The sequence below is a fragment of the Triturus cristatus genome, chromosome 6 (genome assembly GCF_964204655.1).
Source record: "Triturus cristatus chromosome 6, aTriCri1.1, whole genome shotgun sequence".
NCBI classification, from domain to species: Eukaryota; Metazoa; Chordata; class Amphibia; order Caudata; family Salamandridae; genus Triturus; species Triturus cristatus.
Window position 1 is genome coordinate 1,302,419,036 of NC_140589.1, and position 14,171 is coordinate 1,302,433,206.

Sequence of the window (14,171 nt, forward strand, 5' to 3'; positions counted from 1 at the left end):
GTGCATGCAGTTTGGCTGCCCAAGAGGGCCGACCAAACCGTCATGAGCACTTAGAGACTGCAAAAATCTCTTTCTCCCTCTGACGGCAGCAAGCCCAGACCCACCCTAACCTGTCTTTGAGTCGCACAGAAAAATAAAAAGATAATAACGTCTTATTATCATTTAATTTAATTTTTTTTTGCACTGCTCAATGAGCAGTGGGGTGACACTCCTCCGCCTTAGCGGAGGAGCCCCCACTGACTGTTCCTCACTCAGTCGCAGCTTTACTCCTTACCTCCTAAACACATTTGTCTACCGTTAGGTTATCTTGATACAAGATTTTCTTGTTTTCCGCTTCTCACATCACCCTAGTTTGCTGCCCACCCTGAACCCAGCCTCTTTGATACCCACCTCCAATGAGGAAAAACCCCATGATTGCCTTGCAGTCACTCAGCATGTCATGAAACCCACATTGAATTCACTTATACACCCGATAAAACAGCAGGCCTGTTTACTATGTTGATGGTTCATGTCTTAGAGCTAATGATAGAATTCTCACTACTGCTGGTTAGGCTGCACGTTGATTCTAAACATGCAGCTGAACTTGTAGCCCAAACCGAAGTGCGCATGCTCGCAGAGAAAAAGATTATCATATTGAGAGACTCCAAGTATGCCTTTGGAGTGCCCCATGATTTTCGGCTGCTATGGATGCAGCATGGATTCATCACCCAGTTTGGGACTCCTATTAAAAATGTAATGTATGTGAAATATTTGCTGAATGCTCTTCTGCTTCCTACCAGAATTGCCCACCAACCAGTCCTAGATAATATGTCCCAAGGGAATGCTGTCATAGATCAAGTGGCTAAGGAAGCTGCTCTTTAACCTTACTATGAGTCTACAAAGTGTCTTTTAATGTCTGATGTTACCCTGTACCCCCTCTCAAAGCCTTATTGCAAGAGCAAGCTTTAGAGGCTGAGAAACAAAATTGGATTAAGTTGAATTGTAAAAGGGACCCAGAAGGAGTCTGGAGGGTTGGCAGTGGTATAGCGGTAGCCCCAAAATTTATGCTCCGCAACCTTGTCAAACTATATCCTGGCTTTGTCCATGTTGGGAGAGATGGTGTGATACGGGCTGCTGCCAGCCACTGTTTGCCCCTAAATTAATCTCTGTCACACAGAATGACTGCCATGCATCTGTTATTTGTCAAGCCCACAATGTTGGAAAAGAGATTATGACTCGATGCTGCTCACCTTCTTCTTTGGTGCCCCATTATCATCTGCAATTTCACTTTATCCAAATGCTCAGATGTGGGCCTTACTTGTATGGTCTAGTGATTGCTTGTATGATATCTGGCTGGGTGGAGGCTTATCTGTGCACCTGGGTGTATGTTGTTACAGTTACCAAGAAGTTGTTGCAAGACTTAATTCCCCATTTTGTGGTACCCCGCGACTGCCCAGCGACTCCACTTCATTTCAGCTGTAGTTGAGGGAGGTCTGCAAAGCCTGTGGAATAAGCCAACTCTTTCATTTTGCATACCATCCTGAATCTGCAAATCTGTAGACAAAGTAAATTGCAACAATGCCACCTCAGAAAATAAATTAGCGAAAATATATAACGAGACTCATCTCAAGTGACCTGATGCCTTACTTTTTGCCCTTTGGTCAACCCATGCTACTTCATCGCAGAAAACAAGTTCGGGCTGACTAATGATTAAAATCTTTCTTCTTGCTAGATTTGAGATCAATAAAGCTTTGACATAACCACAGCATGACAACTAGGTGGTTCCCAGATCCCTCTATCATGGATATGTCTATAACAATTTTCAGCTGCTACCTATAAGATCACACATTTGGATCGAATTTCTGGGATGGGCTGGGTAGTAGCTCGGGTTAATAGCAATTGTCTTGCAGTTTCCAGACTTAAATGTCCACCAAGTAGACAGACTGATAATCTAGCATTCCTTGTAAAGGCGATTGTATATTGTTGCTTTGCCTAACAGCCTGGTGTGGTAAATGGGTTCCTAGACATCGTCTGTAGAGATCTAGTTCATTTTGCATTTAAAGCTGCTAGCATAACTGAATGTTAATGCCTATATGAATATCCATGATCTATCTGGTGCGAAGCACCTTTGAGGAGCCTTGCTAGTCTGGCGGCTCTTCGGGTAATTAAATGTCTCATACATATAGTGTCACACCTTAGACCACATCTCCTTCTAGCCTACTTCGATGGATATATTATACTGCAATCCAATCCCATATAGACACTGATACTAGAACATGTGGCTGCCAAGGTTGCCCTCCATTTGTGAACCGATCCTGGTTGGAACTGAGTTCACACTACTTCATGAAATCTGTGGCACAAACTAATTAGTGTGAATCAATGTCAAGCCTCCCCCTTAATCAGGGCCTGAATGCGGTTAATTGTGCTATTCCTGTTAAATCATTTACTCGCAAGCGGTCACCGTTTAAGCCGTCTGGTTTTCACGCGAATTAGCAGCTGCTATAACATCATTTAAATTTGTCGAGCACAGATTTCGAATGTCATTACTCGCCCACTGGAAAATCATATACACCAAAACTTTATCCCAGCATATAAAGTTTTGGGGGAGGGAGTGTGCCAGGGTCTGAAACCTTGGCAGCTATGCTTGTGTTACTTATTTTAAATCGATTAAATACACATTAATTGAAAATCGCCTAGAAACTCAATATACAAGTGTTACTTCTATGCCCGTACAAGCGTCATCCTAGTGTATCTTTTGTGTTTTTGAGTGACTGCCATCTATTGCTGTATTGCACCTCTTCATGTATCTCGTTTGCTTCTGTAAGATGTACATTTGTAACATTCTCCTCATGTAACGTACTTGGGGGCATATTATCAATGGCCAGCGATAACTATCGCTGGCCGTGCTTGGCGAAAAATTTCTTATCGCAGGCTATCTCTGGAATTTATCGCCCTGGTAGCGCGTTATTAACAACGCATTTCTCCAGGGCGATAAAAATTCCAGAGATAGCGAGGTTATCGCCGTTTTGCATGGAACATTGCTGGGTTTCCATCGATGTTCCCTGCAAAACGGCGATAACCTTGCTGATACGACCCTGTGATCTTATCAGCATAATCCACCCCCTATGTCAAACATAGCTAAGTCAGGATTTTAGCAGACGTTAGATTTTGGCGAAAACAGCAGAAAACTGCCGTTTTCGCCAAAATCTAACGTCTGCTAAAATCCTGTGGGCTGCCTTGTAAATATTGCGATGTGAACATCAACGATATTTGCAAGGTAGTCCATCCGGGGTACGCCCAGTGACGCCCACTTTGCATCTCATTAGAGATGCAAAGGGAGGTGCTGGGAAAAAGGGAGCTAACATGCGATTATGCATGTTTGCACCCTCTTGTAAATAGGGCGATAGTTTTATCTCCGCTTTTTTGGCTTTTTAAGCCAAAAACGCGGAGATATAGGCCTTGTAAATATGCCCCTCTGTTCTATTGTGAAGCGCTCTCACACCTTTGGAAAAACTCCGCGCTATATAAAAATGCATAAATAAATACATATATATCGTTTTTACATGCAAAGTGCTTATTTTGGCGGCTGGGTTTTACTTATTTAGCAGACTAGGGTTTCGGAACCGGAAGAAAAGCACTGAGTATATGCCAGTGCAACATACCAAAATATGCCTTTTCTGCTTCCTGAAATATGCATTTTCCCCAACCATGATAGGCGGAGATCAACAGGGCTGGTTCGAGGGGCTATTGGGCATCACTGTGGCCCATCCTATCGCTTGTTAGTTATGATTCCTGGGCAACTCTGATTGGCACGTCTACGAGTAAGAGGCGGGCGTCTCAATGTTAACTTCTCGAACAGGAAACCCGCCAATGAACAGTTACCAAGCCTACATTTTATTTGAAATGATTTCACACATATATGTTTTAAATGAAACAGAGAAGTTTCATCACATAATTTTTTCACATCGCGGCACTCCTGCTCTTTGTTTACACTATTCTAACTAGGGCGGTCAAAACCCAGCCACCCAGCCGCCCAATCAGATCACGCAGTGCCAAGCCTGCATGGTGACGTACACCACGGATGTTTAACAAGCTGGCGGTTTCCCATACAATCGTGCTCAGTGTGAGCGCCGTCTTCTGGTGAATTTCAATGTCGTGGTATAACCTTCGCCATTGTAGCACAAGCGCCATCGGAACTGTTCTGCTTAATGCGAGTTCTGCGAAAATAACAGGCGGCAAAAATACAATGATAATAACAGAATCCAATTCTGGTTCGGTGTACCATTGACATCAGTCGTGCAGACCACAATCCGTCACCCGCACCAGGATGGCCGAGTGGTTAAGGCGTTGGACTTAAGATCCAATGGACATGTGTCCGCGTGGGTTCGAACCCCACTCCTGGTAGATGGATTTTTTTTCTCCCATGGCACCGTTTATTTAAATATAAATGTATGCATTTTTCCCAATTGTACATTATTAATAATAAGATAGAAGCTACATATTAAATCTGCATAGTAATTAACAGGAATTCTTCTACAAAATACAAAGTAAATCAGTTACTTGTGCTCGTCAAATGTCTAATTTGGAAGTTTCCATGTTTTGGGGAACAGGTCGTCCGCCTGATTACTTTTCAGTTGGTTTGACTTAGTTTTTCTGTTTCTATTTTGTTTATAAGGAAATACAATCTTGATTGTGTGATTGCTCTAAGGACGTACAAAAGCTCTCTACCAGGAGTGGGGTTCGAACCCACGCGGACACATGTCCATTGGATCTTAAGTCCAACGCCTTAACCACTCGGCCATCCTGGTGGTGTGTTTATCTGTCCACCTACATGGAAATCTTCTAATGGAGTGATGTAGTTGAGTGTATGATATCTATATATATTTGATGGAAATAAGCACAGGCTGTTAAAGTAATATTATTGTTCGGTGCTATAAAAATATATTGTTCTTTTTTCTAAAAAAAACCTTAACATTTTTCTGAAAATAGCAAAGGTTAAAGTACAGTTGGGTGAACTTGTCAGTAACAACATTTTGAACAAAATAAAATCACACAATAATTCAGCAGGGATAGTCAGGAGAGCTAACAATAACTTGTGCCTAGCCATGCACTGCTTGTGATCTTACATATGACATCACTTATGACATCATTGATGACATCAGTGATATCACAGTCTGCAGCCAGGCCCTGTGGTCAAACCCTCCCAATGGCAGCCAACACCTCACTGCACACAGCCTTTGACCGTTGGTGCATAGGCTATAGGGTCATCACTCAGGGCCTTTTCTGTTTTTTATTAAAGGGAAGTGGAGCAGTGCGGCCCTCCTTCCCAAGTCTGTTTAGGCCCTGGGTGCCCATCCCCCGGGCTGTACATATAAGTTAAAATGCTCGTGGCCCACCCTCCCAGGACCATGCAAGGCCCTCGGGGGGGGGGGGGGGGCTTTTTTTTAATGAAAGGGGAAGGGAGTCATGTGGTACTCCTCTCCGAGTCTTTTTGGGCCCTGGGGACCCTATCCCGAGGGCCGCATTTATACTTTAAAAGGGGAGGGCGCCTCACAGCCACCTTATTGCAGAACCGTGTAATGCCCAGGGGACACCATCCCCCGGGAACGTTTGTTTTTTAATTAAAGGGGAGGGGGCAACTCAGCCCCTCACTCCAACCCTTGATAGGCCATTGAGGACCTCATCTCCCTGGGCCATTTCTTAAGATAAAGGGAATGGGGCCGGATGGCCCCTCCTCAAGCCATAATGGGCCCGGGGACCCCATCCCTCAGGGCCACTTATACTAAATTATTAAAAATAAAGTGGGGCCATGTGCTCCCCCTCCCCAGGGTTCTTTAGACCCTGGGGACCCCATTCCCCAGGACAGTACATATGTCTAAAAAAGGGGAGGGGTCATGTGGTCCCCCTCCCTGAGCCTCTTTAGACCCTGGCGATCCCATGCTCCAGGGCCGTGTATTTTTGTAAGGGGAGCGGGGTCACGCGCCCCCCTCTCTGAGCCATTATCCACCTTGGAGATCCTATTCCCCGGGGCCACTTATTTAAATAATGGGAGGTGGTAGTGTGGGCCCCGTCCCCGAGCCTTGTTAGGCCCTGGGGACCCCATCCCCCAGGGCCACTCTTTTAGATTGAGGGGAGGGGGCAAGTGTAGCCCCCCTCCCTGGGCTGATGTCAGCCCTGGGGACCCCATGGGGCCTTGCGTGCTTTTTGGAGGAAGAGGGAAACACAATCCCCCACTTCTCCGGGCTGATTTCAGCCTCAGGGACCTCATTCCCAGGGGCCCTCAAACTTCACCCCCCACCCATACACAATATGTTCAACCCCAGGGGTGGGCTCCCTGAGGCCTCTGATGGCTCGGGGAGTGGGAGCAGGCAGCCCTCCCCTTTATGAATACAGCCCCAGGGCTTATAGCGAATTAATGCGTCCTATCCACCAATTGAGGTTGGTTATTTTCAACCCCACAAGAGTTTAGCTGTGTAGCAGCATGTTTGGCTGATTTTCTTCTCATTTAGGTCCCAGAGGGTCCCTCGGGTCACCCCATGCGGCTCTGGAGGTCAGTGTATCCCTACGCCTTCCCCTCATACATATTTTTGTTAACTTCAGGACAAGATACTAAGGGGCTCATTAGGATGGCGGGCGGAGACACATCCGTGGTTCTGGCTGTAGCGGAAAATTTATTTTTCCGCACTCCAGCAGCGGTCCTCGCTCCCGCCATATTACAATAGGCAAACATAGCCCATTTTCGGTAAGCTGCGGCAGAGGCAGCCAATAGAGACACACCACCGTGCGGAATGACGTCCCGTCCAATGTACAAATCACAATGCCGCAAACAGCCCATCACACCGCAGTTGAGAATCCCCCACCCAGAGACAGCAGAAGCACGAAAGCGGAGCGCAAAACCAGACTCCCGGTCCCTCCACCCGGTCCTGAACGCAATGAACCCAGCTCTACAAGCCTTTCCACTTCTGTACCTCATCCACTACCAGCAAATAATGCAACGTCACAGACAACGCTGCAAGTACGCAAATACACAATTCCGCACACAACCACAACACACAAACTCCTGTGCTGACATACAGTTCCTGTCCACATCAGACACTCTGGTTGGGACAGGAACATATCCCCCAGTGTACCCACACATGTCCTACCTGTCAGAAACTCACCCCTCCGCATCCGGGTCACCCATTGAAGGAGAGTAGGATCTGCCTCTTATGTTGCCCCCACTTTTTTTCTGATGTTTACACTGGTTTCTGGCTATAGTCTGGCTGGGACCCTGCTAATCAAGGCCCCATCCTCTCTGTTCTCTCTAAAGAACTTGGAGTGCATATTATGTGCACTAGTGATTGGATACTGTGGTACCTTATGAGCCCCTAGTATATGGTACCTTAGGTGCCAAGGGCATAGGTACTTCACAGGCCTACCAGGGGCTGAAGCATGTATTATGCCACCCCTGGGAAGCAGACTAAATATGATACCACAGGCCTGCTACTGCAGCCTGGGTGAGGTAGTGTTAGCACTCCTCACTGAGATATAGGTTCACTATATCTCTCCATGAACACACATTTAAACCTATCAGTCACCCCTAAGGCAGGCCCTATCAATCCTGAGGGCAGGGTGCTCGGTTTCCATGTGAGGGGGTGCCTCTGCCTGAGCAGGGCCCCTCTGCAGCTCTCAGAGTCTATTCTCTGGGGCTGTTTGTGAATGCGGTCAAACCATATACTCTTAAGTGCTTTATAACCTCGCAGTAAATGCTAACTATGGGATGGCTGCATCAAAACATGTAGTGTTTGGTGTCAAACGATTTGGAATCATACCCCCACACCAGTAACTGGTGTGGGAGTATGATCGCACCCTTCTAGAGGGATAGACATGTACCGACTGTGGAAACACGGTAGAATCCTGCAGAGCCCTGGCATCACAAAATGGATGCCACCAGTCACAGACACTGGGCTGCCCTCCTGCTGATGACCGAAACTCGCAGTGGAGGAGGCCCAACAATAGGCATCCTGTCACAGGGAGGTGTGATTGCTGGAGCAGAGTTTTCTATTGAAAATTTATTGAGATTTAAACTCCAGTTTATGTTTATATGTCATAATTAAAATTACATGATAAATTAATTATTAATTATTAATTATGTTGAAGTTTCTGACTAACCAACATTACTAATGAAAGAATTACACGCGGGAATGCATTTATGTTGCTTTATTGATACGTGAACTAAGTCAGTGAGCGAATTAATTAAATATGTGTGGCTAAAGTGCTATTTGTTTCGTATTTGTGCTTTAAAATAACGTGCTTTAAATGCTTCTTTATGTTGCAGATGGCTAGATAATTACATACACATAAGGGTATTAGTGGGAATTAACACTGTTTAATCATTACGATGTAGTAACGTTGTTTTGTATTTCTTTTAATTAAGATGGTCCATTTTGGCCTAATCCAAGATGGCCGATATTTACAGCCTGCATTTGAGTTGCCGAAAAATGAAGAGAGGCCTCGCTGAATATGGTTAGAAACCACCTGACCTCGGCCTCTGACTGTATTAAAAGTTTCCGTAAGGACAGCAGCTCCAGGCATGCTGCCAGTTGCCCTTGGAGGAGAATAAAGCCACAATGAACTCTGATAAACTTGCGGTGGCTTCACTATGATTCCGAGGAAGTGCATTCATGGATGTAACGTTTTCTAGTTTGAGCTTCCTTCTTCCGTGTTTTTATTTTTGTGATTTTCGAGAGCGGAGATTTTCTAAATGTTGCAAGTCAACATCCTTTCCTGCTCGCTCTGCTCAGCGGCTCAACGGACGTCTCCCAAGATGGCCACCAGAGACAAAAGAGCCCAAATGTAGCCCAAATATCACCCAGATGTAGCCCATGTATAGCCCAATGACAGAATGTCCCAGAGTGTTCTAACGAACAACTAGAGCGCTAACAAGCTGGCGGTTTCCCATACAATCGTGCTCAGTGTGAGCGCCGTCTTCTGGTGAATTTCAATGTCGTGGTATAACCTTCGCCATTGTAGCACAAGCGCCATCGGAACTGTTCTGCTTAATGCGAGTTCTGCGAAAATAACAGGCGGCAAAAATACAATGATAATAACAGAATCCGATCATGGTTCAGTGAAACATTGACATCAGTCGTGCAGACCACAAATCCATCACCCGCACCAGGATGGCCGAGTGGTTAAGGTGTTGGACTTAAGATCCAATGGACATGTGTCCGCGTGGGTTCGAACCCCACTCCTGGTAGATGGATTTTTTTTTCTCCCATGGCACCGTTTATTTAAATATAAATGTATGCATTTTTCCCAATTGTACATTATTAATAATAAGATAGAAGCTACATATTAAATCTGCATAGTAATTAACAGGAATTCTTCTACAAAATACAAAGTAAATCAGTTATTTGTGCTCGTCAAATGTCTAATTTGGAAGTTTACATGTTTTGGGGAACAGGTCGTCCGCCTGATTACTTTTCAGTTGGTTTAACGGATGGTTAAACATGACTTAGTTTTTCTGTTTCTACTTTGTTTATAAGGAAATACAATCTTGATTGTGTGATTGCTCTAAGGAAGTACAAAAGCTCTCTACCAGGAGTGGGGTTCGAACCCACGCGGACACATGTCCATTGGATCTTAAGTCCAACGCCTTAACCACTCGGCCATCCTGGTGCTGTGTTTATCCTCCCACCTACATGGGAATCTTCTAATGGATTGATGTAGTTGAGTGTATGATATCTATATATATTTGATGGAAATAAGCACAGGCTGTTAAAGTAATATTATTGTTCGGTGCTATAAAAATATATTGTTCTTTTTTCTAAAAAAAACCTTAACATTTTTCTGAAAATAGCAAAGGTTAAAGTACAGTTGGGTGAACTTGTCAGTAACAACATTTTGAACAAAATAAAATCACACAATAATTCAGCAGGGATAGTTAGGAGAGCTAACAATAACTTGTGCCTAGCCATGCACTGCTTGTGATCTTACATATGACATCACTTATGACATCATTGATAACATCAGTGATATCACAGTCTGCAGCCAGGCCCTGTGGTCAAACCCTCCCAATGGCAGCCAACACCTCACTGCACACAGCCTTTGACTGTTGGTGCATAGGCTATAGGGTCATCACTCAGGGCCTTTTCTGTTTTTTATTAAAGGGAAGTGGAGCAGTGCGGCCCTCCTTCCCAAGTCTGTTTAGGCCCTGGGTGCCCATCCCCCGGGCTGTACATATAAGTTAAAATGCTAGTGGCCCACCCTCCCAGGACCATGCAAGGCCCTCGGGGGGGGGGGGCTTTTTTTTAATGAAAGGGGAAGGGAGTCATGTGGTACTCCTCTCCGAGTCTTTTTGGGCCCTGGGGACCCTATCCCCGAGGGCCGCATTTATACTTTAAAAGGGGAGGGCGCCTCACAGCCACCTTATTGCAGAACCGTGTAATGCCCAGGGGACACCATCCCCCGGGAACGTTTGTTTTTTAATTAAAGGGGAGGGGGCAACTCAGCCCCTCACTCCAACCCTTGATAGGCCATTGAGGACCTCATCTCCCTGGGCCATTTCTTAAGATAAAGGGAATGGGGCCGGATGGCCCCTCCTCAAGCCATAATGGGCCCGGGGACCCCATCCCTTAGGGCCACTTATACTAAATTATTAAAAATAAAGTGGGGCCATGTGCTCCCCCTCCCCAGGGTTCTTTAGACCCTGGGGACCCCATTCCCCAGGACAGTACATATGTCTAAAAAAGGGGAGGGGTCATGTGGTCCCCCTCCCTGAGCCTCTTTAGACCCTGGCGATCCCATGCTCCAGGGCCGTGTATTTTTGTAAGGGGAGCGGGGTCACGCGCCCCCCTCTCTGAGCCATTATTCACCTTGGAGATCCTATTCCCCGGGGCCACTTATTTAAATAATGGGAGGTGGTAGTGTGGGCCCCGTCCCCGAGCCTTGTTAGGCCCTGGGGACCCCATCCCCCAGGGCCACTCTTTTAGATTGAGGGGAGGGGGCAAGTGTAGCCCCCCTCCCTGGGCTGATGTCAGCCCTGGGGACCCCATGGGGCCTTGCGTGCTTTTTGGAGGAAGAGGGAAACACAATCCCCCACTTCTCCGGGCTGATTTCAGCCTCAGGGACCTCATTCCCAGGGGCCCTCAAACTTCACCCCCCACCCATACACAATATGTTCAACCCCAGGGGTGGGCTCCCTGAGGCCTCTGATGGCTCGGGGAGTGGGAGCAGGCAGCCCTCCCCTTTATGAATACAGCCCCAGGGCTTATAGCGAATTAATGCGTCCTATCCACCAATTGAGGTTGGTTATTTTCAACCCCACAAGAGTTTAGCTGTGTAGCAGCATGTTTGGCTGATTTTCTTCTCATTTAGGTCCCAGAGGGTCCCTCGGGTCACCCCATGCGGCTCTGGAGGTCAGTGTATCCCTACGCCTTCCCCTCATACATATTTTTGTTAACTTCAGGACAAGATACTAAGGGGCTCATTAGGATGGCGGGCGGAGACACATCCGTGGTTCTGGCTGTAGCGGAAAATTTCTTTTTCCGCACTCCAGCAGCGGTCCTCGCTCCCGCCATATTACAATAGGCAAACATAGCCCATTTTCGGTAAGCTGCGGCAGAGGCAGCCAATAGAGACACACCACCGTGCGGAATGACGTCCCGTCCAATGTACAAATCACAATGCCGCAAACAGCCCATCACACCGCAGTTGAGAATCCCCCACCCAGAGACAGCAGAAGCACGAAAGCGGAGCGCAAAACCAGACTCCCGGTCCCTCCACCCGGTCCTGAACGCAATGAATCCAGCTCTACAAGCCTTTCCACTTCTGTACCTCATCCACTACCAGCAAATAATGCAACGTCACAGACAACGCTGCAAGTACGCAAATACACAACTCCGCACACAACCACAACACACAAACTCCTGTGCTGACATACAGTTCCTGTCCACATCAGACACTCTGGTTGGGACAGGAACATATCCCCCAGTGTACCCACACATGTCCTACCTGTCAGAAACTCACCCCTCCGCATCCGGGTCACCCATTGAAGGAGAGTAGGATCTGCCTCTTATGTTGCCCCCACTTTTTTTCTGATGTTTACACTGGTTTCTGGCTATAGTCTGGCTGGGACCCTGCTAATCAAGGCCCCATCCTCTCTGTTCTCTCTAAAGAACTTGGAGTGCATATTATGTGCACTAGTGATTGGATACTGTGGTACCTTATGAGCCCCTAGTATATGGTACCTTAGGTGCCAAGGGCATAGGTACTTCACAGGCCTACCAGGGGCTGAAGCATGTATTATGCCACCCCTGGGAAGCAGACTAAATATGATACCACAGGCCTGCTACTGCAGCCTGGGTGAGGTAGTGTTAGCACTCCTCACTGAGATATAGGTTCACTATATCTCTCCATGAACACACATTTAAACCTATCAGTCACCCCTAAGGCAGGCCCTATCAATCCTGAGGGCAGGGTGCTCGGTTTCCATGTGAGGGGGTGCCTCTGCCTGAGCAGGGCCCCTCTGCAGCTCTCAGAGTCTATTCTCTGGGGCTGTTTGTGAATGCGGTCAAACCATATACTCTTAAGTGCTTTATAACCTCGCAGTAAATGCTAACTATGGGATGGCTGCATCAAAACATGTAGTGTTTGGTGTCAAACGATTTGGAATCATACCCCCACACCAGTAACTGGTGTGGGAGTATGATCGCACCCTTCTAGAGGGATAGACATGTACCGACTGTGGAAACACGGTAGAATCCTGCAGAGCCCTGGCATCACAAAATGGATGCCACCAGTCACAGACACCGGGCTGCCCTCCTGCTGATGACCGAAACTCGCAGTGGAGGAGGCCCAACAATAGGCATCCTGTCACAGGGAGGTGTGATTGCTGGAGCAGAGTTTTCTATTGAAAATTTATTGAGATTTAAACTCCAGTTTATCTTTATATGTCATAATTAAAATTACTGATACATTAATTATTAATTATTAATTATGTTGAAGTTTCTGACTAACCAACATTACTAATGAAAGAATTACACGCGGGAATGCATTTATGTTGCTTTATTGATACGTGAACTAAGTCAGTGAGCGAATTAATTAAATATGTGTGGCTAAAGTGCTATTTGTTTCGTGTTTGTGCTTTAAAATAACGTGCTTTAAATGCTTCTTTATGTTGCAGATGGCTAGATAATTACATACACATAAGGGTATTAGTGGGAATTAACACTGTTTAATCATTACGATGTAGTAACGTTGTTTTGTATTTCTTTTAATTAAGATGGTCCATTTTGGCCTAATCCAAGATGGCCGATATTTACAGCCTGCATTTGAGTTGCCGAAAAATGAAGAGAGGCCTCGCTGAATATGGTTAGAAACCACCTGACCTCGGCCTCTGACTGTATTAAAAGTTTCCGTAAGGACAGCAGCTCCAGGCATGCTGCCAGTTGCCCTTGGAGGAGAATAAAGCCACAATGAACTCTGATAAACTTGCGGTGGCTTCACTATGATTCCGAGGAAGTGCATTCATGGATGTAACGTTTTCTAGTTTGAGCTTCCTTCTTCCGTGTTTTTATTTTTGTGATTTTCGAGAGCGGAGATTTTCTAAATGTTGCAAGTCAACATCCTTTCCTGCTCGCTCTGCTCAGCGGCTCAACGGACGTCTCCCAAGATGGCCACCAGAGACAAAAGAGCCCAAATGTAGCCCAAATATCACCCAGATGTAGCCCATGTATAGCCCAATGACAGAATGTCCCAGAGTGTTCTAACGAACAACTAGAGCGCTAACAAGCTGGCGGTTTCCCATACAATCGTGCTCAGTGTGAGCGCCGTCTTCTGGTGAATTTCAATGTCGTGGTATAACCTTCGCCATTGTAGCACAAGCGCCATCGGAACTGTTCTGCTTAATGCGAGTTCTGCGAAAATAACAGGCGGCAAAAATACAATGATAATAACAGAATCCAATCATGGTTCAGTGAAACATTGACATCAGTCGTGCAGACCACAAATCCATCACTCGCACCAGGATGGCCGAGTGGTTAAGGCGTTGGACTTAAGATCCAATGGACATGTGTCCGCGTGGGTTCGAACCCCACTCCTGGTAGATGGATTTTTTTTTCTCCCATGGCACCGTTTATTTAAATATAAATGTATGCATTTTTCCCAATTGTACATTATTAATAATAAGATAGAAGCTACATATTAAATCT

At 46.1% G+C, this 14,171-nt stretch overlaps 5 non-coding genes across 5 annotated transcripts; 3 read left to right on the forward strand and 2 right to left on the reverse strand.

Annotated features, from left to right (window-relative positions):
• Positions 1–4,300: 4,300 nt before the first annotated feature.
• TRNAL-UAA (transfer RNA leucine (anticodon UAA)) lies at positions 4,301–4,383 on the forward strand. Its single transcript has one exon. It is a non-coding gene; the product is annotated as a tRNA-Leu (tRNA).
• Positions 4,384–4,704: 321 nt separating this feature from the next.
• On the reverse strand, positions 4,705–4,787 carry TRNAL-UAA (transfer RNA leucine (anticodon UAA)). Its single transcript has one exon. It is a non-coding gene; the product is annotated as a tRNA-Leu (tRNA).
• Positions 4,788–9,134: 4,347 nt separating this feature from the next.
• TRNAL-UAA (transfer RNA leucine (anticodon UAA)) lies at positions 9,135–9,217 on the forward strand. The gene has a single exon. It is a non-coding gene; the product is annotated as a tRNA-Leu (tRNA).
• A 339-nt stretch (positions 9,218–9,556) lies between these two features.
• On the reverse strand, positions 9,557–9,639 carry TRNAL-UAA (transfer RNA leucine (anticodon UAA)). Its single transcript has one exon. It is a non-coding gene; the product is annotated as a tRNA-Leu (tRNA).
• Positions 9,640–13,982: 4,343 nt separating this feature from the next.
• On the forward strand, positions 13,983–14,065 carry TRNAL-UAA (transfer RNA leucine (anticodon UAA)). The gene has a single exon. It is a non-coding gene; the product is annotated as a tRNA-Leu (tRNA).
• Positions 14,066–14,171: the final 106 nt, after the last annotated feature.